This window comes from Peromyscus californicus, unplaced genomic scaffold (assembly GCF_007827085.1).
Source record: "Peromyscus californicus insignis strain IS unplaced genomic scaffold, ASM782708v3 Scaffold_14__1_contigs__length_90479793_seg_2, whole genome shotgun sequence".
Lineage (NCBI taxonomy): Eukaryota > Metazoa > Chordata > Mammalia > Rodentia > Cricetidae > Peromyscus > Peromyscus californicus.
The window spans coordinates 3,374,368-3,401,936 of NW_026294436.1; the positions used below are offsets into that span (position 1 = coordinate 3,374,368).

At 41.6% G+C, this 27,569-nt stretch overlaps 1 long non-coding RNA gene across 1 annotated transcript in view; it reads left to right on the forward strand.

The window, feature by feature from the left end:
• Positions 1 to 22,136, forward strand: part of LOC128109576 (uncharacterized) — a 43,647-nt gene extending 21,511 nt beyond the window's left edge. Inside the window, exons 2-3 of the long non-coding RNA XR_008217836.1 lie at positions 6,263 to 6,347; positions 19,117 to 22,136. This is a non-coding gene — a long non-coding RNA (uncharacterized LOC128109576). The remainder of the gene's footprint in view (positions 1 to 6,262; positions 6,348 to 19,116) is intronic.
• Positions 22,137 to 27,569: the final 5,433 nt, after the last annotated feature.

The window sequence follows — 27,569 nt, forward strand, 5'->3', positions numbered from 1 at the left end:
GTATCAATTAAGCCATGATTAGCCTACTATGTATACAATTTTGTTGTGTTTCAGCTTGATTTGCCTTATTTCAGTTAAACCACATTCTGTGCTCTCAATAATCTTTTTGAGGTATATTTAGAATAATGACTAAAAACCTGCAAGAATGAGTAAAATCAATAATAAAAAAAGTCAAAGGTTGCATCCTGTCTCATTTAAAATGGCACAGTGAATGTTAAGGTTAGAAATTTTAGAAAGCTTTTATGCTAAAATCTTCATTCTAAATGAAATACTGAAATCTAGAAAGCAAACCCAGGAAGGCAAGATCAACATGGGATGGAATGTATTCTCCAGCTCCCTACCCTATTTTTGGAGACATAGAGTCTCATTGAACCTAGAGCTTACTAATTCAGCTGGACTGGCTGTCTGGGGAATCCCAGCGATTGCCTGTCTCCTCAACACTAGGCATATGCCACTATGCCCAGCTTTGTACACAGGTGTGGGGGATTGACACTCAGACCTGAATGTTCTGCATAACAAGCACTTTGCACTTGGAACCACTTCCCCAGCCCCCTTTCTACTGCATTCTAATGAACATTCTCCAGTTCCTTAGCTAACTAACTAGTCAACAATCTTAGATGACCATAAGTACATGCCACTGCCCACAGAATTAGACTATTACTCGGCCACACATTTTCTCCAAGAAATGGAGCCACACTTTCTTTATAATTCCTCACTGGTCTACTGATGTAATTCCTGCATCAGGTCCACTGACACTTTGTTAGTTCACACTCCCTACTGGGACACTGCAGTGACCCCAAACAGACACAGCCTGTTCATTTCAACAGTGGGCATTTATTAAGTGTCCAGTGTGTGTCAGATTCAACCCTACCTTTTGAGGAATCAGTATCGACTAATGAGGAAAGAGATGTGAAAATAGCTAAGTAATTCTATGATTGCAATACTTTCATTCCATTAATTCACTAATGATTTATTGAACCACCACTCACTGCTGAGCATAGATCTAAATCACGAACAAAAGCAGATGTAACTCTCGGCCCATTGATGGAGGCAAAGGTTAATCAGATCCCAGGAAATAGGAACAAAATTGTCATCTGGACAAGCTATGGGAGAGAGTTAGGTTGATAGTGTCCTGAGAGTAAACCACAGACAATGGACCAAAGCCAGAAGAGCTAGGCTGGGGAGATGGCTTAGTCAGTAGGTCATTGTATGCAATCATGAGAACATGGATCCGATTACCCAGCACCCTCATGAAAAGCCTGTAGCCCCACTGCTGGGGAGACAGAGACAGCGGGAGCCTTGGGGCTTGTTGTGTGGCCAGTCTAGCAAAACCTGTAAGCTCCGGGTTCAGTTAGAGAGCCTGTCTCAAAAACTGAGGTGGAAAACAATAAGAAACACATCTGAGCTGGACAGTGGTAGCGCACTCCTTTAATCCCAGCTCTCAGGAGGCAGAGCCAGGCTGATCTCTGTGAGTTCGAGGCCAGCTGGGTCTACAGAACAAGATCCAGGACAGGCACCAAAACTACGCTGAGAAACCCTGTCTCGAAAAAAACAAAACAAAAAAAACAAAACAAAAAAAGAAAAGAAAGAAAAAAAAAACACATCTGATACCGAGCTTTGGTCTCCACACATAACACACACACACACACACACACACACACACACACACACACACACACACACACACACACACCAGAAAAGTTAAAGAAGGCATCTAAAGGAAGAATTTCAATTTAGAAGTATGTGACATTCTAGAGTGCTGTAATACAAGCTAGTGATGTTAAGCTAGCATGAAAACTGTCACAAAATGACTGATTTTAGTGAAAGCCAGAAGACAAGAGGAAAGAAATCACTGAGAAAATTCCACTGTGAAAATTTACATATCACACATGCCCAGTACCATGACTTAGAGGAGAGGCCAGTAGACGTATTTATCCAACCACATAGCTTGCACCACAAGGATTTTAAAGTAAAGTCATAACTCGCACCTACTTTTGCCTTCTTTTAAGTCATTAAAATACACATTAGGGTTTTTTAAACATTTACTACAGAAACACACTGTGTATCTTGTGCATCTCAGTATGAGAACTTCTACAATTTGGAAATATTACTGGCACAATTTCTTAGAAACAAAATACTATCTATCATTTTACCCCTTGTAAATACATAGGGCCATTCTCTTGAATACAAGGAATCTAACAGAAATTAGTAACTTTTTCATCTTTGTGTGTATGTGTGTGTGTGTGTGTGTGTGTGTGTGTGTGTTCCCGTGTATGAATGTGGGCATGGGTCTCTCCCAGTGTGTGAATGGAGGTCAGAGAACAATTCGGGTCTAAATTCTAGCCTTCCACCTTTTTCTAGTTCACTATTGTGTGTACTAGACTAAATGACATATTAACTTCTGGGATTCTCCTGTCTCCTGCTTCCTTCTCTCCATCATGAGCCCCGGGATTACAGGTTCATGCTGCTACCCCCATCTTTTGTGTGGATTCTGAAGATTCAAACTCGGGTCATCACAGCTGCCCACCAAATATTTTGCCCAGTAATTGATCTCCCGGCTGAAAGTAGTAACGTTTATAAAAAATATTTATAATTAATTTTAATTATGTGTATGTATGAATATCTGTGCAGGGCTTTGTGCCCATGAGCCCAGTGCCTGTGGACACCAGAAGAAGAAGTCAAGAGCACTAGATCTGGAGTCAGGAGGAGTTTTAAGGCCCTGATTTTGTGAGGGTGTGTGTGTGTGTGTGTGTTGAGAAACAAACACGGGTCTTCTGGAAGAGCAGTATGCCCTCTTAGCCACTAAATGATCTCTCCAGCCCCACTGTAGTAACAGTTAAAAATTTTTAAGTCTTTAGAATTCCATAGCTAAGTAATGTATTTACATGGAGAGTAGCTTTTAAAGACAAATGCTCCTATAACAGTCAAAGCCCACCTCAGCACCCAAAGAGAACTGGAAAGAACAAACATTAACCACAAGGTTACTAATCATAGCTCTGCTACAAGAACATGTGACCAACTGGGTGACAGCATCAGATGACAGGGTCTCTAAGGATCTGTTGTGATCAATTAGAGGCAGGAAGAGCAATTCCCAGTGTCCCCATTCATTCAACAAAAATTTATTAGTTGTCTATCAAGTATGAGACAATGCACTGGAAGAAAAGTAACTTGATGTTTAAAAAAAATTACAACTAAAATTTTTCTTTATTTAACCTTTGTTCTAAATCAGACTAACTTTTTCTTCTTTGCCCTTCTCAGAACTTCCTCCTCCTTCACACCCATATGCTCATTATTCTTAATTAGTGAGATTGCCCTTTATTCTTTATTGCTAAGAACTTTGGAAATAAGTAAAGACCATGTAACTAAGAACAAACAATCTGTTTAATCATAAATCTCTGTAGCAAGGGAGTTGGCCACCAGCCCTTGAGCTTGGCAGAGACTCAGAGGAAGGCTGGGGCAGAAGAAAGCATTGAGATAAAAAAGGAGAGACCAACGGAAGGCTTCAAGTCACACTGACGGGCAGTTGGCATGAGGACAGAGAAGCGAGCTAGGCAGAAGTAAAGCATCTCATATGATCCGTTTGGGGACCACATTTGACTTTCTGGGGTTATTCCTGAACTGGAGAAGATGGTGGATGGAGGAAAAACAAGAGACGCTGTTGAACTTTGATCAAGCCCTGGCCACAGGTGTGGAGTTCATGAGGATTTGATTACACTTGCACGTGATAGAACAGTGAGGCACAAGTGTGACTTGGCTTCCTGGAATGACTGAATTGATGTACACCTTGTAGTATAGGTGATTTGAACATCGGTCACTTGTGTATTATCCAGTCTCTTGATCCCTTCGGTTGTTCAATATCTTCTACATGAAAGCTTAACCAATTCAGAGAAGGATAGAAATTCAAGTAGGCCCTCTGAGACTGGTGGAATAGTTTTTGCCATGTCCACTCTAGGATGAGGTCATCTTGGACTTTTGGGGTGTTATTATAATGACAATTATCCAACAAGAGAATGCTGCATAGGAGTAAGTAGACTCCATGTAGAATGCAACAGATCAGCAGAATAATAATGAAACAGAAAAAAAAAGTTACAATTAATAGGGCTATAGAGATGGCTCAGTGTTTAAGATGGCCCTTGCTGTTTTGTAGAGGAACTAATTTTATCTCCCAGCACCCTAGTGGTATCTCATAACCATACATAATTCCAGTTCCAGGGAATCCAACATTCTAAGTGAGCACCAGGCAGGCACATGGTGCACATACATACATGCAGGCAAAACACCTCCTCACATAAAATAAATAAATCTTATTTTTAAAAAGAACAATGAATAGTCCCTGTAAGATGCTTCAAACCAATGGCTTGACTTAGACCAGGAATGAATCAATATAGGACACACACCGATCAACATTGGCTCATTGATTGTGGGCATGATGGGACCACCTGCTGCTTTGATGGACTATGCCCTTAGAATGTAAGCCAAGACACACCCCCTTTTTTTTTCATTAAGTTGATTTCATCAGAGCACTTAATCACTACAACAGATAAAGAAACTAAGAAGAAAATGGTATGGAGAGGTGAGACTGTTTCTGTGATCAACCTTATCACATGGTTCTTAGGCCTTTGGAACTGTTTTGTGACTGGACTATTAAAAGAATTTGGAATTGGGGACTATGAAAGCCCCTAGTGTCCTAAGCAGAGTTTAATGGGTCCTTCCAGTGAGAGCTTGGAAGACAAGAATGCTGAGAGAAGGGCAGACGGTGGGAGCCAGATTGTGAGGATTTGGAAGAAAGCAAAGACTGAGACAAGGGTAGGTACCATTTATGTGAGAAGGTCAGGGTTCTTGCTTCATTCTGCACATATCCTGAAAACTTGATTGTTAGAGCAGAGATTAACATGGAGGATGCTGGTTTCATCGGCCTCTATATTGCAATTTCTCATTTACACAAACAAGTTCCTGCTTGGCCACCATCTTAGCCTCAGATGCATTTCTAACTATAGATAACAGTAGCCCAACAACCTCCCTTCCTAACCGCCAACTGTTTCAGCCCCTGTGCACTAATCTCAAAGACTGCAAAATGACCTCTAAACCAGTGGTTCTCACTCTGTAGGTCATGACCCCTTTTGGAGTCAAATGAACTTTTCAAAGTGGTCACATATCAGATATCCTGTACATTAGTTATTTTCATTGTGACTAAGAACAGTAGCAAAATTACAGTTATGAAGTAGCAATGAAAATAATTTTGTGGTTGGGATCATCACAACATGAGGAACTGTATTAAAGGGTCACAGCATTAGGAATACTGAGAACCATTGCTCTTAACCCTTAACTGTTTTCAGGGCATCTCTGTAGTCACGTGGTAAATGCCACTTATCAAGCAGGCACACCACTTCATACCATACAGATGAAGATTTCCATCCTGACATTTCTCCCTCAGACAGTCCTAACCCTGATGGCTCAGCCTTATTGAGACATCTCACTACCCACATCAAGAACCACACAAATGCCACCACAGCCACCAGGAAGGGATTTTGTATAGAAATGTCCTTAGCATACACTCCCCTTGAGGCTGCTTAGCCTCAGTTGCATGCCTGACTAGCCATAGCCAGGACCATGCCCTCAATTCTCCACAACTCATCTTTATTTCTGTCAAGTCCCCGTTCAGCACCAATTATGTTGTGTGACAACTGTTCTTGGGGAGATGCAACACACATATATCAACTCAGACCAGATAGGAAGCCCACAACAAACCAAAGTACAAATGCCACCAAAATCCAACTTGGTGAACCAATGAGTCTTATTGGGATATAGCTACATGAGTGAAGGATTATCTCATAGGAGTATAAATGACTCAAAGATAGCAGTATCACCAAGCCCCACCCCAGCATGAGTGACAACTCATATAAGCTGGAAACCTGTAGCTTACTGCACAGCCTTCAGGGGTTAACAGGTTGGAGAGTATCCTTTCCAGGTGCTTCAGTTGCTTGGTAGCCTCTTCTCTGAGGCAGCTGGTCAGGTCTCAGTCTCCTTTGCAGCGTGGTTCGTCTGAGAATGACTCTCAGCAGGCTTTATTATTTACTTTTGGGAGGGAGGAGCCTAGTGAATCTAGTTAGCTTCGGGGACTTCCTGGAGCTAATTTGAGTTGTTTACTTTCTGTCTTAGGGAGCTTCCCTACAGGATAAAATGTTTCAATCATGGCAGAAACTGCTACACAACAGCAGGGCTCACAGCTGGGCAATATTAACAATTACTTTTCTCCTTCCAGCACCTTCCAGCACTTTGAAAGCTAGCCAGCAGAGATGAAGCTTCTAGATTGGTACCATCTTGGTTATTCAAATTCTATCACTCAGGTATGTGGTGTCTTCATTAATAAGGTCTTACTATCAAGTTCTGGAGGATAACCAAGAGCATTGACAATATCCTGTAATGTTTGGAAGGCTATAGGACCTCACTAGGCAACAACTCCAAAAATGGTAACACATTTCTGACACTGGGCTATCTTTTTGTTTGGTTTGGGTTTGTTTTTTGATAGCCCAGGGTGTCTAGTAAAGGTAGTGTCACCCCATTATGGGGTAACTCCATTTAAACTCTTTTTACGTGTATGCATTTTAGGAAGCATCTATAATAGTAGATTTCTTTATGACCTTTACACAAGGTCATTGGCGTTTCTTCTCCCTCATATCCCCTACTGATGTAACTTTTCCTGTTCTGTTATTTCTCTTCACCCCTTTACACCACTGCATTAGCCTCAGATGCACTACTTCTCCTGTCTTGAATATATTCATAGCACCTTATGAGTTCATGACTCTATAGGTATTCCAAAGGAATCTACAAATTTGAAGACTCAAAGGTAACGTTCATAAACGATACAAAACATGAGACATTTGTATTTCTGAGTCTAGATTACTTCACTCAAAATTGTGTCCTATGGCTGGATCATGTGGTAGATCTGTTTCTAGCTTTTTGAGGAATCTCCACACTGATTTCCATAGTGTTCTGCACCATTTTGCAATCCTAGGAACAATGAATTAATACTTCACTTTCACCACATTCACATCAGCATTAGTAGTCATTTATTTGTTTTCTTTTCTTTTTTCTTTCTTTTTTTTTTTTGGTTTTGTTTTGTTTGAGACAAGGTCTCACTTATGTAAATCTGCATGGCCTGGAACTTGCTATATAGTCCAGGTTTAACCTGAATTCACAGAGATCCAGCTGCTGCTGCCACCTGAGTATTGAAAGATGTGTCCCACCATACCTGATTTTTTTTTTTCAATCTTGACCTTTCTGACTGGGGAAAGATGAAATCTCAAAGTAGTTTTAATTTACATTTCCCTGATGTCTAAGAATGTTGACCATTTTTGAATGTTTTTCAACCCTTTGTATTTTATCTTTTGAGAATTCTCTGTTTAGGAATTCCATGCCCTTTTTGTTAGGTTGTTGGTCTGCTTGGTATTGTTTTAGTTTTTTTTGTATATTCTAGACACTAACCATATGTCAGATGTATAGCCAGTAAAGATTTTTTTCCCCATTCTGTAGGCTGGTCCTTCCCTCTAAAGATGATGTCCTTTGCTATACAATAGCTTTTTAGTTCCACAAGACCCTATTTATTAATTTTTGGTTTTAATACCTATGCTAACAAGATCCTGTCCAGATAGGCCTTTCCTGTACCTAATCCCAAGCAGATTCCCTACTTTTTCTTCTAACAGATTTAACGTACAAGGTCTTAAATTGAAGTCCTTTATCCATTTGGAGTTGGGTCTTGTGCAGGGTGAAAGAAGAGGAAGAAGAATCATTCTTCTACATGTAGCTAGCCAGTTTGAAAAGCACCATTTGTTGAAGATATCTTCTTTCTCCAGTGTATATTTTTGGACTCTTTACCAATAATCAGGTGGCTGTAGGAGTGTGGGGTTAGATGTGTGTCTTCAATTCTTTACCTGTTTTTTATGACAGTACCATGTTGATTTTATTACTATAGCTTTGTAGAATAACTTGAAATCTGGGACAATGATACATCCATAGGTTTTTGTTATTCCAGTTTGTTCTGGATATCTTGGGTCTTTGTGGTTCCATATGAAATTTAAGATCATTTTCTCCAATTTATGTGAAGAATTGCACTGTGATTTTGATATGGATTGCATTGGATCTATAGAATGCTTTTGGTAGGATAGCCATTTTCCCGATATTAATCCTACCAATCCAACCAAGTACATGGGAGGTCATTCCATCTTCTGCTGTCTTCTTCAACTTCCTTCTTCACTGTCTTTAGATTCTCATTGTAAAAGTCATTTACTTCCACAGTTAGATTTCTTACAATATTTTTAGGTTATTATCAATGGGATTATTTTTCCAAATACTTCTTGGTATAATTGCTGTTTGTAAAAAGGAAAGCTAATTTTGGTATGTTAATTTTGTATCCTGCTACATTGCTGAATATGTTTATCAGTTGTGGGAGTTTTTTGGTAGGGTGTAGAATCATATCATCTGCAAATAAGGATACTTTGACTTCTTCCTTCTCTATTTGTCCTCCTTTCCTCCTCCTCTTGTTTTATTGCTCTAGCTATGACTTCAAGCACTATATTGAACAAAAGGGAGAAGAGTAGATATCTTTGTCTTGCTCCTGATTTTGGTGGAAATTGTTAGGGAAGTTTGCAGAAATCACACCACACAACAGATCTCATGAAAGTGATTTATGCAGGGGGTGGGGAGCAAAAGGTTGCCTCTGAGTGGGCATGAGAGAGAGAGACATAGAGACAGAGATAGAGGGAGAGAGACAGAGCAAGAGAGTGGGCCATGATGGTGGGGACTTTTTTCAGAGTACACATGTTGCATTTGGTGGCTAGTGATACATGTGACTCCTGATGCTGAGTCTCTGAGAGTGGACATGTTTCTGTAATATAGGTGGTATGTAACAGAAATATTTTGAGTTTTTCTTCATTTAGTTCATGTTGGCTATGAGTTTTCTGTATAATGCCTTTATTATATTGAAATATGTTCCCTGTATCCCTAGATTCTCCAGAACTCCTATCATGAAAAGATATTAGATTTTTGTAAAGGACCTTTTCTGTGTCTAATGAGATAATCTTGTGGTTTCTATCTTAAGTCAATTTATGTGGTATATTGTATTTGTTTCTCTGGGATGAAGCTGACTTGATCGTGTGGATAATCTGTATATATGTGTTATTGAAGTTTGTTTGCAAGTATTATATTGATAATTTTACATCTATTTTGGGGGATACTGGACTATAATTCCTAATTTTTGTTGGGTCTGTTTTTCTCTTGAACTTTTTCTCTGAAAATTCTTCTAGGTCATTTTCATTAAGGACCATTACAATGAGATTTGTAGGTTTTTGGAAGATACCCATTTGTGTGTGTGTGGTTTTTTATTTATTTGGGGGTTCTCACATCTAGATCTAGTTTGTTAGTTTTCTTCTTTCCTTTTCTTTTCTCTCTTCCTCCTCCTTTTCTCCTTTTCTCCTTCTCTCCTTCTCCTTCTCCTTTTCTTCTCCTTCTCCTCCTCTTCCTCCTCCTCCTCCTCCTCCTCCTTCTTCTTCTTCTGTAACAGAGATGCTTAAAATATTCACCAGGGAGCTAATCCATAGCGTGATTAGATGTCAATTTCTGTTTGTCTGGTGTTTAGAACTACAGTATCTATCCTGGGTCTTCTATTTGTCATTTACAGTCCCAAAATTGGGAGGGGCCCAAAAGAGGAGATGGTGATCCCTGCTCAGAGCCACAGGGTTTGGGGGAGGTCTGAATGGAGGGATAACAGATATCCTTCATTTCTTAAAAAATTAATCTTTTCTTAGGCTCTCAACAACATCTTATTTTAATAAATATTATTTTCTAATTGAAGGCTAGTATGAGATTGGTATACAGATAAAAATACAGAAATGCAGTACTTCTGAGGCAGAACTACAGGGTCTCTATGATTCCCAAAAAGTTCTGGAAATCAACATGGCTAGATAAAATGGTTATGTGTGCATTTTTGTTTAACTTTTTTATTACTTCTTTTTTAAAAAATTAATTTATTTATTTATGTGTGTTTGTATAAGTCTTCATTCACTCATGCCATGGCACACATATGGAGGTCAGAGGACAATTTGTGGGACTAGCTCATTTTCTCCACTATGTGAAGCCCAGGGATCAAACTGATGTTGCTAGGCTTGATGGCAAACATCTTTACTCTTGAAGCCATCTTGATGACCCCATGTGTGCAGTTTTCTATAAGTGTAATAACAAAGTACTAATATTGGAGTCTAGTGATCCTCAGAACAGAAGTGGCTAGGTATCTGAACAATTAGGACAGAGAGCATCCTTCAGCATAAATCCACAGGAAGGTAGGAATTCAGGGTCAAAGAGAAACAGCCTTGGATTTAGTGGAGATAGTTCAGGAGGCCCACAGGTTAACATGGGTCTTCTAATTTTAAATCAACTGTTCTTTCTTCCATGCAATACGTGTTTTTGTTCTTTTCTGTTTGAGTTTACTCGAAGTTTTACTATCTCACCAACACACAGTAGAGAAGTCTATGAATTAGCTCTTGGTTTCTCACCTACTCATCCAGGTGGTCTTTGAGAAGTTAAGGTGTGTCTGGGAAGAAAAGACAGTCTGGATCATACAGAGTTCTGAACAGAGTTTTCCCCATCCTATGGGTGACCTATACATCTCAACTTTTTCTCATTCATAAAGCCTACTATTACCAATTTCAGTTGAAATTAAGCTTCCTGAAAATGTGAATTAGAACAATTACTGGACTTTATCTCTCTTAAAAAAAACGTATCATTGTAATAAAATATTTACATTAATAGTGGTATGTATGTATGTGTTCATGCACCTGAGAATGTGGGTGTTTGACTAATGCATGCATGCAGAGATCAGAGCGGTCAGGAGACTTTTCTTTATCACTGCACATTATTGCCTTAACACAGCGACTTTCATTGAGGTAAAAGCTCAGCGTTTCAGCCAGGCTTGGTGGTCAGCAAGCTCTCAAGATCCCTGTCACCAACCCCTAGTACTGGGGCTACCAGCACATAGGCATGCCCAGCACTTACATGAGTCATGGGTACATGAACTCAGGTCTTCATATTTATTTGCATAATGTTTTATCATGTGCTTTAAACATGCATCTACAGTTATATTTACATTTCAAATATTTTATAAATGTGTAAAGCTCCATGACAACTTATTCTGTCTGTTCGATGGCTGAAAGATTGTGATAGAGGGGGAAATTCAACAAGTGAAACTCCTTATGGTATAATCTGGACTAATAAGTAACAGAGGTAAGAATATTGACTGATATGGAATTAGCTGAAGATCAGTTCCTTTAGAGAGTCAGCTGGCTCATGTCAAGAAAATGTAGTTGTTTTAATATTACATACACACACACAAACACATACACACACACACACACACACACACACACACATACACACACACACAGACATGCGCACACACATGCACACTCCTCCATACACCACTTCCTAAGCTTAGTGCTGCCTCTCGGTTGGCATCTCTCTAGGAGAAATAAATTGTATGTTGTCAAACAAAGCATGCACATCGGAGATCTTGTCACCTACGTCTTCAAAAGCAGCAGCTGCCCTTTAAGATTGCTATTTTCCCTCCTCTACTTAATTCACGATGGCCAGCTGGTCTCCACACACAGTCACTTCATTTTATTCTACCTGAAAAATCACAAAATAGAGAATTGCTGGAGGATGCTTCATAGTAAACCCAAGAATGAAAAGAACTGGAGGGGTGGGGCGGAGCTACATACACATAGGGAGCCTTGGGAACCAAATGGCACGTTCCAGTATAGACAGTTGTGATAAGTGTCAGAGTGAGAAGAGAATAAGAAAAAGCATTTATTGAAGGCTTAGTATGCGTCGGGCCCTGATACAAAGGCTTTTCATGTAATGACACCTCAGTCCTGTGAGAATGGACAGTTATTAACAACCTGCTGCAGATGGGGACCTGAGGGGTAATGAGTATTCATGGGAAGTCATAGAGGTAGAGCCGTGCAGACAAGAAGTCTTATCCAGGCAGTGCTTCTAAAACCTCATCTAAAGGCAGTGTGGTAGGCAAGGGCACATAGGGATGTCCTGGGAAAAGGAAGGTTTTGAATATTGAAGATACAGATATGCCACTGCGGTTAATTGCCAGCCTGGTTGGATTAAGAAGTCTCACAGCATGAGTGAGGCACACCTTTGGATCGGTCTATGAGAGTGGTTCCAGAAAGGATGAACTGAGGTGAAGAGACCTTGCCTGAATGTAGGCAACATTCCTCCATAGACTGGAGACCCAGACTGGATAAAATGGGGGAAATGCAGGTCTGCAGATAGCTCAGCAGTTAAGAGCATGTGCTACTCTTCCAGAGAACCCAGTTCAGTACCCAGCACCTAGGCTGGGTGGCTCACAACAACCTACAACTAGCTACAGGGAACCTGACTCCTCTGACCCCTGAAGGCTCCTGCACTCACTTGCACATATCGACATAAAGACATGCACAGACATATACATAATTAAAATCACAAAAATAAATACTTTTAAGAAGGAAAAGGAGAAAGTCTGCTGGCGCCTGAACCCCTCTCTCACTATCTTCTGAGCCACCCAGATGTGAATAAGCAGGTTCATATCACTGCTACCACAGACAGAAACTATTCCTCTGCCACGTCTTTCTCACCATGATGAACTATGCTCTCAAACCCCAACTCAAAATAAATCTTTCCTCCATCAAATTGCTTAATGCCAATTATTTGGTTACAGTCACAAGAAACATAACTAATAAAGTCAATTAGCACACATTTATGGGCTGGGAAAGCAGTTGGTAGAGCGCTTACCTAGCATGCCCAAGGCCCCTGGTTTGTTTACCAGCATCACATAAACTGAGTGCGATGTGCACACCTATAACACCAATACTGAGAAGTGGAGACGAGGTGAGAAACCAGCCCACCTCCATCTTGTAATCAGGCACCATTTTGATCCTCTAGTTAGTTTATGTTTACCACAAAACTTAAGTTTCTGTTTCTCATAACCTAGGCTGTGCCCTCCCACAGTAACCATGGAATGTACTGTAAACCAACCTCCCCTCAGAGCTACCTGTCCTCAGACATGTCCTATACCCATTGTTCCATGAGCCGCTTTCCTTAGCTCCCTGCTCTCACTTCTGCAAACATGCTTATATGTAAAACCCTTCATTTTATGGTTTTGCCCTGTAAGAGGGGTATGGGAAAATGGCTCAAGGCTGGTCTCATGAACCCACCTTAAAGGAAGACAGCCACTGACTTGGCTGTGATGTGTACATGAATGAGATTTGGGTCAATGGTCTTTCTCCTTGCATCTGTGGGATTAACAAAGGATCACAAGTTCAAGGTTATTATTGTCATAGCAAGTTGGAGGCTAGTCTGGGCTACAATGAGACCCTGTCCGTAAAACAAACAAACCACAATAGCAACAACAGCAATAAAATAATGCACTGGAATGTGTGTAGGATAAGGGAACAAAAATAAAAAGATAAATTTCATGAGCATCTGATACTTCCAGAATATATACTTAAATAAAGATGAAGATGTCAGTGGTCACTAAATGAGAGTAGGTTACCACTTAAAACTCTGATGGGAATGAAGTTTTAATCCTAAAACTAAGGAGAGGCTGTTCTTTGCCTCGGACAAGAACATATTGCAGATATTTAAACCTAAGTCTCATGAAAAGCCTTGAGGAGGTAAAGTTGATAGTATTATTCTAAGTAGTTAAATGTTTAAAATGTTTTAGCAGAAATTCCTATTACGAGTCATGCTTAGATTTCTGAAAGGCTGAATATTTCAGAAAAGCATTGCCTAGGAAGCAATCTGACCCCCAGAATAAGAAATGTGAGTTAAATGCATTTATTCCTCAACATGAAAGCCAGAATTGCAGTCATGGTGATTTAACAAATAACTGGAAATTGGAACTAAGCAAATTCCCAAAAGCAAGTCAGTGAGGATGTTTGCTTGATACATATTATAAATCTTGCTTGCAGTAGTAATATAGTAAGTGCATAAAAATATGAATTGCAATTACTTTAATTTAAAAAAGACAGCTGAGGAATGGGGGGGGGGGGACTAACGTATGAAGCTGGAGAAACGGTTTGGAATTTAAGAGCACTTTCTGTTCATGCCCAGGCCCCAAGTTTGGTTCCCAGAGCCCATGTCAGCAGATTGCTCCAAACAACCTATAATTCCAGCTTCAAGAGATCCGTCACCCTCTTCTGGCCTCCGGGGTACCTATTCTACACATGTACATATTCACACACATACTTACACACATAAAAACATAAATAAAAAAAACTTAAAATATTTTTCAGAAAAGCTAGTGTGGGTTTTTAAAAAGCATATGTGAATAGGGAAATTAGTAGTTTAACTCGTTTTCACACTTCTCTGATACTACATTGTACCTATTAAGCCAAATACCATTGGGTAATCACCACCACCCTCCTCATGGTTTGATTTTATTAATAAGACCATTTTAGATTCATGCTACAAGTCTGCAATAATATTTGTGATCCAGCAAGGCCCAACTTAAAATTATTAACCGAAAAAAGGAGGGGAAATTTTATGTATCATAATCGAGGGAGGAAAAATAAAATTAAGTGGTCAATAGTGGCTCTTTCCTAACTAACATAGAAACAAAGCAAATAAGAAAAAGAAACAAACAGCTCAAAATGGCAAGCTATGAGTTGGATTTTAGCAGACTTTTTAAGGAAAACTGTGAACAGGCAGAAATTTGTATAGGTCAGTGAAGGAACTCAGTCTGGCTCCAGTGAGATTTTCATATGGAATTACAGAAATTATGCAGAGAGTTCTGGACTCACACAGTCTATGAAATTGAATCCTTGGACTATGTTTATGTAAATGTTTAGGGTCCACTTAATGTTATCCAGACACTAACGATGAAGGAATGATCTTCTGTATTCTGGAGTAGAATTAAATAAATAAAACAGAAATATAGAATGTTTAATTGTGGGGATGATAAGGTAAATACATTGTCATCCAACAGGATTAATAGCCTACATTAATTACTGTCTCATTAATGTGGAAAAAAAAAACACCTGATAAATGCACCTAAAGGGAGGGGGGTTTATTGTGGTTCACAGTTCAGGATAACAGCCCACAGTGACAGGGAGTCACGGTAAAAGGAGTGTGAGGTCTCATGGCATCTGCAGTCAAGAAGCAGAAATCGATGAACACTAGTGCTCAGTTCACCTTCTCCTCTGTATCCAGTCCAGGACCCAACCCATGAAACAGTGCCATTCACATTTAGGATAGTTCCCCCTGTCGGTTAACCCAATCTAAAAGTTCTCAAACAGACATCTCCAGGTCCCAAGTTTACAGTATTAACAGCCACATAGGCCATGGACACAAATGGCACAAATAGCTGTAGTACACAGCCCCCTCCAAATGAGAAATTATATCAGAGAAGACACTGGGCTGGGAGCCCCCACAGCACCAATCCAGAATGCCCACCTCACACCCAGAAGAGGGAAGACTCCCACACAGGGCTCAGGGAAACAGCAGCAGCAAGGACACTGAAGAAGAGAGATGGGCCTCAGCTGGGGAAGCGGAAGTGCTAGGGGTTGTCAAAAAGAAAAGTCTGTGAGAAATCAACACTAAAGGACAATGAAACCAGAACCCGGGTTTCCCTGCCCTGAGTACATTTTCTGCCGCTACAACAGAACACATAGGCTGGATACTTTAGGAAAAGAGAAACTTATCTTCTAGAGGCTAGATCAAGGAACCAGCAGACGGTGAGGGCCTTCTTGCTCTACCACCTACCAGCGAAGTGAAAAAGCAAGTGATAGCAAGTCCCTCCACTGTTCTTTAAAGATCATTGGTGGAGAACAAGGATGAGGCCTCCAAGACCACCTCCAAATACTGGAGTTTTAGATTTACTTTCATTTGTGTGTGTGTGTGTGTGTGTGTGTGTGTGTGTGTGTGTGTGTGTGTGTATGTGTGTGTGCCTTCACTTGTATGGAGACCAGAGATCAACAAGTGTCTTCCTCAATTGCTTTTCACCTTATTTTTTTAAGTTTTAAAATTTATTTTTATTTTGTGTATATGAATGTTTTGCTTACATGTATGTATGTGCACCACATGTGTGCCTGGTATCTGCAGAGGGCATTAGATATACTAGAACTGGAGTTACAGATAGTTGTGAGCTATTATTGGGATCAAATCTGAGTCCTCTGCAAGAAAAACCCTACCCTTAAATGCTGAGCCATTACTCCAGCAAGACTTTTCTTTATCTTTGGAGATAGGGTCTCTGAGTGAGTCTGGAGTTCACTGGTTCAGCAGAGCGACTAGCCAGTGAGCCTTAGAGATCCTCCTGTGACCACCTCTACAGTGCTGGGATTACAGACATAAACCATCATGCCCAGCTTTGAAACTCACTTTATGGACTGAGTCCCTCTTAGCCCACTGTATCACAAGAACAGCCTTTCTCCAATAGCTCTTCTGCTGTCTGGCTGAGATCTTGTCCGAATGGTCATTACTGTCTATAGCTCTGTTGTCTGATGCCTGCTACCTATGTAATCTTTAGCCAGTTTCAAACTTTCCCTGTAGCCTTTTCTGTGTCCTTATCAGAACCTGAAGTGTGATCCTAATTAGTCTTAACAATAAAAACCTGGAATCACATGTTAGGGTGAAAGCTGATAGATCAGAGAAACAGAGCAGCAGTCACTTAGAGACTTCTTACCTCTACAAAATCTCAGATCGAATGGGGGACATCCTGTCTCTACAAATCCTCAGACTAAATGGGCCAAGATCCTGTCTCCACCCACCTTACATTCTTGTCTCCATCTCCCTAGTGATGGAATTAAAGACATGCACCGCCACTGCCTGGCTCTGTTTCTCTTTTAGACTGGTTCAATCTCGTGTATCCCAGGGTGGCCTTGAACTTCTGATCTTCTTACTTCCTCCTCCCAAGAGCTGAGATTAAAGGTGTGTGCCAGCATGGCCTGGCCTCTATGGTTAGCTAGTGTCTAACTTCACCCTCTGATCTCCAGGCAAGCTTTATTTGTTAGAACACAACAAAATATCATATAAGAAGAACCATCCTTAATGATCGATTCATAACAAGAGGAACTTCTCCTGCACTGGAGATTATCTGGCCTCTATGTATTGCCTATTCTAAAGTCAGTTGTATATGTGTAGGTATTACAGCAACATCCTGGTCTATCTTTGTTCATTTTGTCCTGCTAGAAAATGTGAGATTGGTCAATTTATTTAAAAAGAAATTTATTTCCTCATGGTTCCTATGGTTGGAAAGTCCAAAATCAGAGTACTGATAACTGGAAAATGTGATTTTTGTGTGTATGTGTGTGTGTATAGGTGTGTGTAGGTGCATACGTACTTCTGTGAACTTATGTGTGAGGTCAGAGGAGACAACCTTGAGTGTTCTTCAGTATTCCATCCACCCTATTTCATTTGAAGCAGGGTCCCTCACTGACCCTGAGTTCTCCAGTGAGCCCCAGAGATCTCTCTCCCTTCCTAGTGCTGGGATTACCATCACCAACACCTGGGCTTATTTGTTTGCTTCTTTTTAAATGTGGATTCTGGAGATCAAGCTCTGGCCCTCATGCCTGCATACCAAGCACTTTACTGACATCCATTTCCCCAGCCCAGACAAAGGGCCTTCTTGTTACACCTTACATGATAAACTGTGGAAAGGCAGAGAGAACAATCCCTCTACAAAGTTCTCTCTAAGAGCATTGATCTATTCATGGGGTAGGGCCTTTTTGACCTAAGTATCTCCTAGCGTGGATCCACTGAGGATTAAGTTTCACAATGAGTTTGGCAATACACAAAACAGTCAAGCCACAGCTTATTCCATATACAAGACAGCAGCAAAAAAAAAAAAAATGTATCCTGTGTCTCTGGATAATGGATGAGCTACAACACACATGAGGACATTACTATAATGATCCAAGACGGAGGTACTGAAGAGGACGATGAGTTCCACATTGAAAAGAGACAACCCTAAAATGGATTGTGAGGAAAAATCAATGGGAGTTGGCACCCCAGTAGACAGGGTTCTGGGTAGACAATGAATGTGGATTCAAGCCTCAGGGCAAGGCAAGCATAGACAGGAAGAAATTGCTCTGTGGGAGGGAGGAATCAGGGCATAATTACAGCTAAACAGATACCAATCTTGATGAAGCAAATTGTATGGCAACATCTGCCGGGCATCCTGGAAGGCTCTTGGGCCACCATGGAGAGGACAGGACAGAGTCAGAGGGAGACTGTCCAGTCACTTGAGGTGGAGGAGATTGCTGAGGAAGAAAGAGAAGATGAGAGAAGATGGCCAAGGATGAGATTCTGAAGGCTTGTTTAGCTATCATGGAGCAAAACCCAAGAATTCAGCCACAAGTTACTATCTGGATTTTTTCCCTTGTTTTTTTTTTTTTTTCTGAGAAATAAATGGGGCAGGAGGACATTTCAGAAGAAGAAAAAGTCTTTCTTAAATCATACAGGAAGACAGTGTATTATGCTTTCTCCAAGTTAGACATGGCCAAGAGCATTTTATTTCTGGACAATTCCTTATTGAAATCAAATCACCCAGAACTGCCTTCAGGGAAATGCTGTAGCAGACGCTTATTAAACATGTGCAATGCAGTTTGTTTCGCGTTTATCTTAAGGGTAACAATTAACCTTTGAGGAGACTGCCCTTTCCTTCAAATCAGGCCTGCTGACGGGCGCTCTCCAAGGTGCTGGATAAATGCTGCAGAGAACCGTTGACTTCCCAGGGTACAGACACTGTACCGCTGTTAACTGCCTTACCTCTTTCATGTTTCCGTCTGTGAAATGAAAGCATCATCTGGGGTCTCAGCAACCAGCTTGTTTCAGAGCAAGGCACCACCTCCCAGGGGTCCACTTCTCACATATAAGCCATGCCTGGGCCAACCTGAGATTATAAAGCTTTTCTGTCATTCTCTCAGACTCTACTTTGACCCAGTCAGTTCAGTCTAGTGACATCAGGCATGGAAGCTCATTGTTTTTTGTTTGTTTGTTTGTTTGTTTGTTTGGTTTGGGGGTTTTCCATTATGAAGGTTTGGGGGGTTGTTATTTGATTTTGGTTTTCTTTTTTTGCAGGATCTCTTGTAGCTCAGACTGGCCTCCAACTGACCTGATGATGATTCCTGAATTCCTGATCCTCAAACTTCTACCTTCCAAGTGAAAATATTAGAGGGATGTACCACCTTGCCTTGCTGGAAGTGGTTTTTCTACTTTAAGCAGTGCTACATGCATCCCATGATTAAAATCTCTAATTTCCATAGATTTTCCTGGGAAACCCATCTGTTGTGAAATGTTATTTTAAGATATGTTACATTTGTTTATGCTCTGGAACATTTGTTTAATGATGCAAAGATGTTTTGCATTCTTTTATGTTGCATTTGTTTAACTCTGTGAAGCTGTGTTACTTTGCCTGTCTAAAACACCTGATGGTCTAATAAAGAGCTGAATGGCCAATAGCGAGGCAGGAGAAAGGATAGGTGGGGATGGCAGGCAAAGAGAATAAATAGGAGGAGAAATCTGGGAGGAAAAGAAGAAGTAGCCAGAGAAAGAGGAAGGCATCATGGGCCAACCACACAGCCACACAGCCACACAGCCAGCCATGGAGTAAGGGTGAAAATAAGATTACAGAAGTAAGAAAAGTAAAAAGCCCAGAAGCAAAAGGTAGAAGGGATAAATTAAAATTAAGAAAAGCTGTCAAGAAACAAGCCAAATTAAGGCTGGGCATTTATAATTAAGAATAAGCCTCCATGTGTGATTTATTTGGGAGCTGGGTGGTGGGCCCCCCAAAAAGACAAATAGTATAAAGAGTGAAAACAAACAACAACATCAATATCTTATGATCTGGCCTTTGTTTACTTCCTCAAGAATTATCTGTCATTCCACACACTACTTTATTACCTCTGGTACCACAAGCACACTGCTCTTAAGCCACACCAAGGCTTCTGTCCTCCCTGCATGCATCCACACATGCTCTGCTACTGGAGAGCCCTCTCAGTCCTCATCCATGATGCCTTTTTGCCCCCTATATCATCTGAGAAGTTGTACATGCATGTGTGTGCATACACATGTGAGTGCATGTATGTATGTGTGTGTGGTATAGTATGTGAGTGTGCATGGTGTGCATGGTGTGCATGATGATAGTACATTTCTGTGGTATGTGTGCAGATATACATGGAGTCCAGAGGTCAACTTATGATGTGGTTCTGCAGGTTTTGCCCATATTAATTTTTGAGGAAGAGTCTCTCACTTGGCTAGTCCCCGGGATCTGCTTGTCTCTGCATCCACATCACTGGGAATACAAACATCCACCACCACACCTGGCTTTTTTTTTTAAACATGGGTTCTGGACATCCAACTCAGGTTTTCAAGTTTACAGGAAAAGTGCTTTATTGACTGAGCTATTTCTCTGGCCACATGGGTGACATTCAATCAGTACATGGCTAAATGAATGAAGAAATCTCCTCCTTGAGGGGATGGCCATGAAAATCATATGGGCATACACATGATTTGTAGTATCCATAATATTCCAAAAAACAAAAGTTCTGCTGAGAAAAGCCTGGATAAGGACACCAGCTGATGGTTTGGGCAGCATTGTGGGAAGTAACAAAGATGATCTATTACCCAGAGCTCTCTAGAGGAGCAGAACCTGTAGCTAGAGTCTTCCTGCCTGGCCCACAGTCAGGACAAATCTCTCTCATCTGCCAGTCCCACAGCTGCTCAGATCCAACCAAGTAAACACACAGAGACTTATATTACTTATAAACTGTATGGCCATGGCAGCCTTCTAGCTAGCTGTCCGATATCTTAAATTAACCCATTTCTATTAATCTATAAGTTGCCACGTAGCTTGTGCCTTACTGGTATCTTAACATCTTCTCACGGCGGCGGCTGGCAGCATCTCTCTGCCTCAGCCTTCCACTTCCCAGAATTCTCTTCTCTCCTTGCCATGCATATACTTCCTTCCTGGATACTGGCCAATCAGAGTTTTATTTATTAACCAATCAGAATAACACATTTAACATACAGAACATCCCACAGCAAGAACCAACAAAACAAACGTGTATTACACAGATAGATTTATTATGTTGGCTAACATGATACAAAGTGGTCCACAAATGGCCATTTCCTGGCAGGAGAGACTGAGAACCCTGTAGCTGGTCAGTTCCTAAGGCTGGCATCTCAGTAGTCACAATCAGATTACTAAAGCCTGGAAATTTTCTGGATAGCAGCTGGTCTTCAGTCCATGTTGGAAGGCTGAAGAAACCGGTTTCTGATGGCAATTAAGGAAGAATACAAACAAAAATTCAAAATTGGAAATACAATTCTTACTGAACATATACCACTTTTGCACCGTCACGTGACTGGAATCTTGTAAGTTGAACCCTATTAAGTTGGAAACTGTCTGAATGCAAATCATCTCCTTCATTTTGTCTCTAGAGCCACAAGGTATGAAATGTTCACCATACAGAGACTTGGTAGAGTTTTCAGAGCCCTGTTCTGAGGAGCACAACCAGGAAGCTCTCTTCCTTATCTCCCTCATCTAAGGACCTTCCACAAAGCACACTCAGGTGAGGGGGTGAAGAAGGAGTACATAGAACTCTGCTCGTGAGACCAGAGGAGGGCAGAGGGACACAGAATCTTCACAGGAAGAACAGAGACAGCCAGCCATGCCCAGGACAGCTTCACACTGAGCAGAGTTCACCACGTTCTTTTACAGCAGTGAGATAGAGGCATGAAATCCTGCACCAGGAACTCTCAGCATGTAGGAGCAGAAGCAAAGAGTAGAGAGAAGACCATGAACCAAGGTCATAAAGAACAGAAGCTTCAAAGAACAGAAGCTTCAAAGAACAAGAGACTTGGCTTCTGAGCCACTATAGATAATCTATTAACCTCTCTGTTTCCTAAGTGACTCATCTGTGAAAAAGTGGCAATGTGCCTTCATTGCAGAAGTGAAGACAGGCATATGAAGTTGCTGTATAGTTATTTCCTCATAATTAAAACATTAAGACCAATAAAGTATACTAATGTATTTTCTGTTGCTGCAATAAACTGCTCTGATAAAAACAACTAAACAATGATGTGATTATTTTGGCTTATCGTTCCAGAGGGATATGGTCTACCATGGTGGGAAAGCATGGCAACAGGAGCAAGAATCTGGCTGATCACATTCATCCACACACAGGAAGCAGAGAGAAGGAGCAGCGAGTGCACCAGGATATAAAACCTCAAAGCCAGACCCTAAAGTTACATAATTCCTCCAGTAAAACCAAACATCTTAAAGGATCCATAACCTGCCCAAACAGTGGCACCAACTATGTACCAAGTGTTTTATATATATGAGCCTATTGGGGACAGTTCTCATTCAAATAACTGCAGGACATACATGAAACTTACAAGTCTCAGAAACTCCTGAAACTTACAAGATCCACAAAACCCCCAGGTTATAGGCACAGTAATAATTGGCAGGGAGATGAGACTTTCTCACCAGCCAGACTACATATGGACTACACAGAAACCCCCAGTGGTGCAGCTCTTCTAGGTGGTGCTGAGGTGGGATTTCAGTGAAGCAGCTGACTTTTGAGTCGCCCATACTTCTTTAAATAACAACAACAAACTCACTAATTTGCTCAGCTCGACTCAAGTAGAATCCATTTTTTTTGTTTGTTTGTTTTGATCTGTCATTGATATCCTATTAAGATGACATTTGTTCATATATCCCACAAAAAGTCACACAACAGAAGGGAATTTCCAGAGGAGATGTGAAAAGACAGCATTTGGTGAGCCATAGTTGATCATGTTTACACAGCAGGCCACATGCTGGATGACAGCAAGTGGGGCAGGTAACCCAAAGCTCCACTGAGGTTCTCAGAGTCTAAAGGCAGAAAACATAGATATGAAAGGCAGAAAGTGGTAACACCCTAGGAAGCAGAGATGGATCCCCAGCACTCAGCCTTGAAGGGATCGGGGCTGGTGGGGAGTAAAATGCTGAGGAGCAGTTCACAATGAAATCTCTGGGAGGTGTTTTCAGGATGTTCAAGGCAGCTCAGCAGGACAAAACCTTGAAGTTCCTAGCATAGAATCCAGGAAGTAAGGCCAAGGAGACAAGAACCAGACAGATCATAGGGGGCTACAAAAATCATGCTAAAGAGTTGGGATCATACACTCCTAGAGGAGTAGTGAGCTTTGAGGGATGGGGAAGATGGCTCAGTCAATAAAGCATTTGCTGTGAAGGTTGATCTCTGGTCTCCACATGAATATGCACACATGCATATACCTCTCCCTGCACACACAAGTTTATACACGCACATACATACACACATATGCAAAAAATAGATAATTAAATACTGAAAAAAACACTTTAAAAAACTAAATGAAGGGCAAGGGGGAGAAGGAGAGGTCCTGCCAGCAGAAATAGCAGCTATTCACCCACAATTCAGAAGATATTCTCCACACTCTACCCACAGGGCTGAGACACAACAGGACAGATGTTCAGGGAACATCCTGACAAGCAAAGGGAGGGAACCTCCAACCTGGTCCAGGGGGAAGCAAGCCACAGAGATCTATGGTCATCAGTACATGGCCATCAAAGGATGCTTCAGTGACTAGTACATTCATCCAAGCACACACTGGGTAAACGTCTCCTCCCCTCACAGAAAAAAAACATGCAAGAATACCCTGAAAAGAATCAATTACCTATGAAAAAAGCTGCAAAACAAATCTTCATTTATCAGATAATGAGGGTGTTATTCATGAGCTGAGCAGGATAAACTATCACAAACACTGATTCTCGATGAGATGAGGAATGCAGGGTCATTACAAAGTATGTGTTCTTCACAACAGACAAACCCCACACCCCTTACACACACACACACACACACACACACACACACACACACACACACATACACACACACACACACACACACACACACACACACACACACGCACCCGCACCCCTCCATAAGTTCCAGGCACAACTAAAATGCACAGGTAACAAAACCATGGAGAGAGGGAGAGGGAAAACATTGGTTTGAGACAGATGGTTAACAGTGAGGAAATACTAACATTGATTTCTCCTTCGACAGCAGCAAAAGACATCAAGCCAAGCAGACAACTCAATTAGCAAGCCGTGCTTCAAGCAGGGCACCGAAGGAAAAGTTAGCTGTGTTGAACATGTGCAAACTCTGCTCAGATCAATTTAAAATCATTCCCCTCTTCTGGACTTAGAATGGATTTTAAACAGATTGGAATAAAAGGATTGCTGTGTCCTCTCACAGCCCACTTGAACATGCAGTGGCTCTAAGCCGGCAGAATCCCAGGGATCCCAAGGGAAGAATGAGCCATGGGGGGCTAGAGAGATGACCTTCCCAGTCAAGCATTTGCTGTGCAAGCATGAGGACCTGAGTTTGTGTTACCAGAACCCGTGTAATGCCAAACACGGCAGTGTGTGTCTGTAAGCCAGATCTGGGAAGTAGAGGAAGGAAAATTCCTGGATGCTTACAGACCAACTAGCCTTGTGCACGCAGCAGTGAACAAGACTTTCTGTCAGACAAGGTGGATGATAGGGACCAACACCTGATGCTCCCTGACCACCAGTTGCATATCAGGTCATAGGCATGCCCACATCCACTCACCCCCACACCCCCACCACATTTATATATGCTAATAAGGCATAGTGGAGTCACAGCCAAGGAGACAGAGACAAGAATACGGACCCTGGGCTCCCAGTGTCTTTACCACAGCACTGAGACCATCGCAGTCCCAGCAGGGAAAAGCAATGCTGACCTTCCTTTGGTCTGGAGGAGCAACCCACTGAGGCAAGAACCAGACTGAGCTGTGTAGCAGCCCGTGCATCATTGTATAAAAAGGCAGAGCAATCCAAGCCAGCTCAAAACAGCCACTTCTTTGAGTTCCAGGAGTGGGAGGAGAAGGGGAAACAAGGGATGCTGGTTAGAAAAAAATGAGCAGTGATGGAGGGTTAAAAGGTCTGGATGTCTCAGGGGGTCACAGGAGTGTCGTGGAGGAGAGAAGGGCTCATGAAATCCCATCCTTCTGTGAGATCTACAAGGAGCTAAATGTTAAAGAGAGTGGAGACGTTTTCTTCAGTGGAGCATCCACTGGTAAGTTGACCATGTTTCTGTGAACAAATCTATTTAAAGTCACTGGGTCAGTAAGAACCACAAAAAGACATGAAAGTAGGAAAGAGCTGGCTGGGAAGAGGACGGGGACAAGCAGGGCTGGGGGAGAAGAAAAGAGGGAAACAGGGTGGGAATGATCAAAGTGTACCCTACAAATGTATAAAACTGTCATAATGAAACAGTGTGATGTGTCATTGATATATATGCTAAAAATATAAGCAGTATAAAATTAACAGAAAACTTACCATGGAAGTAAATTTTCAATGACACCACCACAAAAAGGTGACACCCCAGCCAGCTTTCCACCACTGTGGCAAAACACTCGAGTTCATCAAAGGGGGGAAGATTTAGTCATACTCAGTTGCAGTTGATTTGGTCCAAGGCTGGCTAGCTTCATTTCTTTGGGCAATAGTGGCGGGAGTGTGGGACACAGCTCAGTTTGTGGCCATCAGGAAACATCTGAGCCTGGCAGAGGAAGAGCATCCTTCACTGCGCTCTCAGTGATACTGGGGAAAGCAGCCCTCTTCCCACCACCACCGCTGTGGCCCCTTGTTCTCAAGACCCATGACAAACAAACCTAAGACAGACTGTGTCTTTGCTAAAGAGCCAACTTTCTTAGCCAGTCTGTCCAGGTCCTAGAAAGTCCGACTCTCCTGTGGAGTGTTTCCGTCATCTCAGCAGCAAACAGAAATGTTGATATTCTAAGCTATATTTCCTTTCTAAGCCAGAAACACCTATTCACTCATATTCCAACTATTTTACTTTCGTTATTACTTTTGAATACTCTGTTGTGCTCTGCTCTTATAGGACCCCCTAATCTTCAGCTCAGAAGGCCTAAAATTGTCATTGGGTCTAAATTAATAGCAGTTTTATTGGCTCATTATATCTGACATCTGGATGGAAGTGCAAAGCAATAACTATTAGGTGATAATCACAGTCATCTCTGATTAGAAACTAATAACATTAGTAATAAACTCTCAACGTGACTGCCATGAAGCTTGATCAAAGGCAAAGGATGCAGGGCTACTGTGTGATGGAATGAGGGCCTGGCATGTGCTGGAGCCCGTTTCCTAGGGCTGGCTGAATGAGACCACTAGCAAACTGTCACTTACAGAACCAAGGAGCAAGTCTGGTTTTGTAACAGGAAAGAAAAATAACAACATGTAAAAGTGGTGTTACTTGAATGGAAACACACCAAAAAGTATATGACCCCACATTTTCCATGTGCTTCCCATATTTACAAACAATTCTCCAAGATTCAATTTTCCTTTCAACATTAACCTTCTTGGAATGCATGCATAGTACAGCAAAACTGTTCAAATCCTGGGAAGTCATTGGTCCCTATAGTGCCATTGTGCCATCTAATACCCATAGACCTGGACTGCTCTCAGCCTTAGCCAGAGAAACTTCTTTTTGCAGTGAGGAGCCGTCAATGCAGAGACTCATAAGTGGTCACAGTGCTGAGCATAAGTGACTGGGAGTGCTCAGCTCTCAATACAACATCTTTATCATGAACCTATCCAAGACTCATGGAACTCCTGGAAGGGAGTAAGACTACACGCTGAGGACTGGAAGGAGGCCTGTGAAGTGTTGTCTTCTGGATATGACATGACTGTTGCTCTCACTCATGAACTCACAGCAGCTAAGGTACCCCCACAAGCTCAAGCCAGTCAAAATATCAGCATAGATGGGGGAGGAACTCATGAGGCCCCACCCCCATCAGAGGAGCTATTGGCAGTAGATGGCTGCTGGGAAAGAGACAGTCAATTTTCTTTGAGGATGTGGCTACTGGTAGGTTTCCCATTCTCCAATGGATGCCCCCACCCATGCACATATGGGCAGCACTAATTGGATTTAATGGGTTGTTAAAAAGAAAAGGAGGGAGTGGGTAAAAAGGGAGATGAGGAGGAGAACATGAAGCTGGGAGAGAGTGTTTGGGGGATCCTGAGGCAGGTGGAAGGAGAAAATGGAAGGGTGGATATTATCATATTTTGTTGTACACATGTGCAGAATTATGGTGATGTATTGTGTTCCCCAATATACTGTGTCTCCCAATAAAATTTACCTGAGGATCAGAGGAAAAAGCCAGCTATTATAATAACATAGAAGTCAAGCAATGCTGGCACACATCTTTAATCCTGTCACTTGGGAGGGGAATCTGTCTGTATCTCTGTGAGTTCAAGGCCACACTGGGGAACAGAGCCAGACATGGTGACACATGCCTTTAATACCAGCGTCAACCATAGAGGTCTGGAGGTCTGTACAGACAGACAGGAAGTGACAGAGCCTGGCAGGAAGAAGTGATGTAGCTGGGCTAAGAGAGCAAATAAGAGAATAGAACAGAAAGGCATATAGGTGTGGTTAGACAGGAAGTAGCTCTCTTGGGAAGCT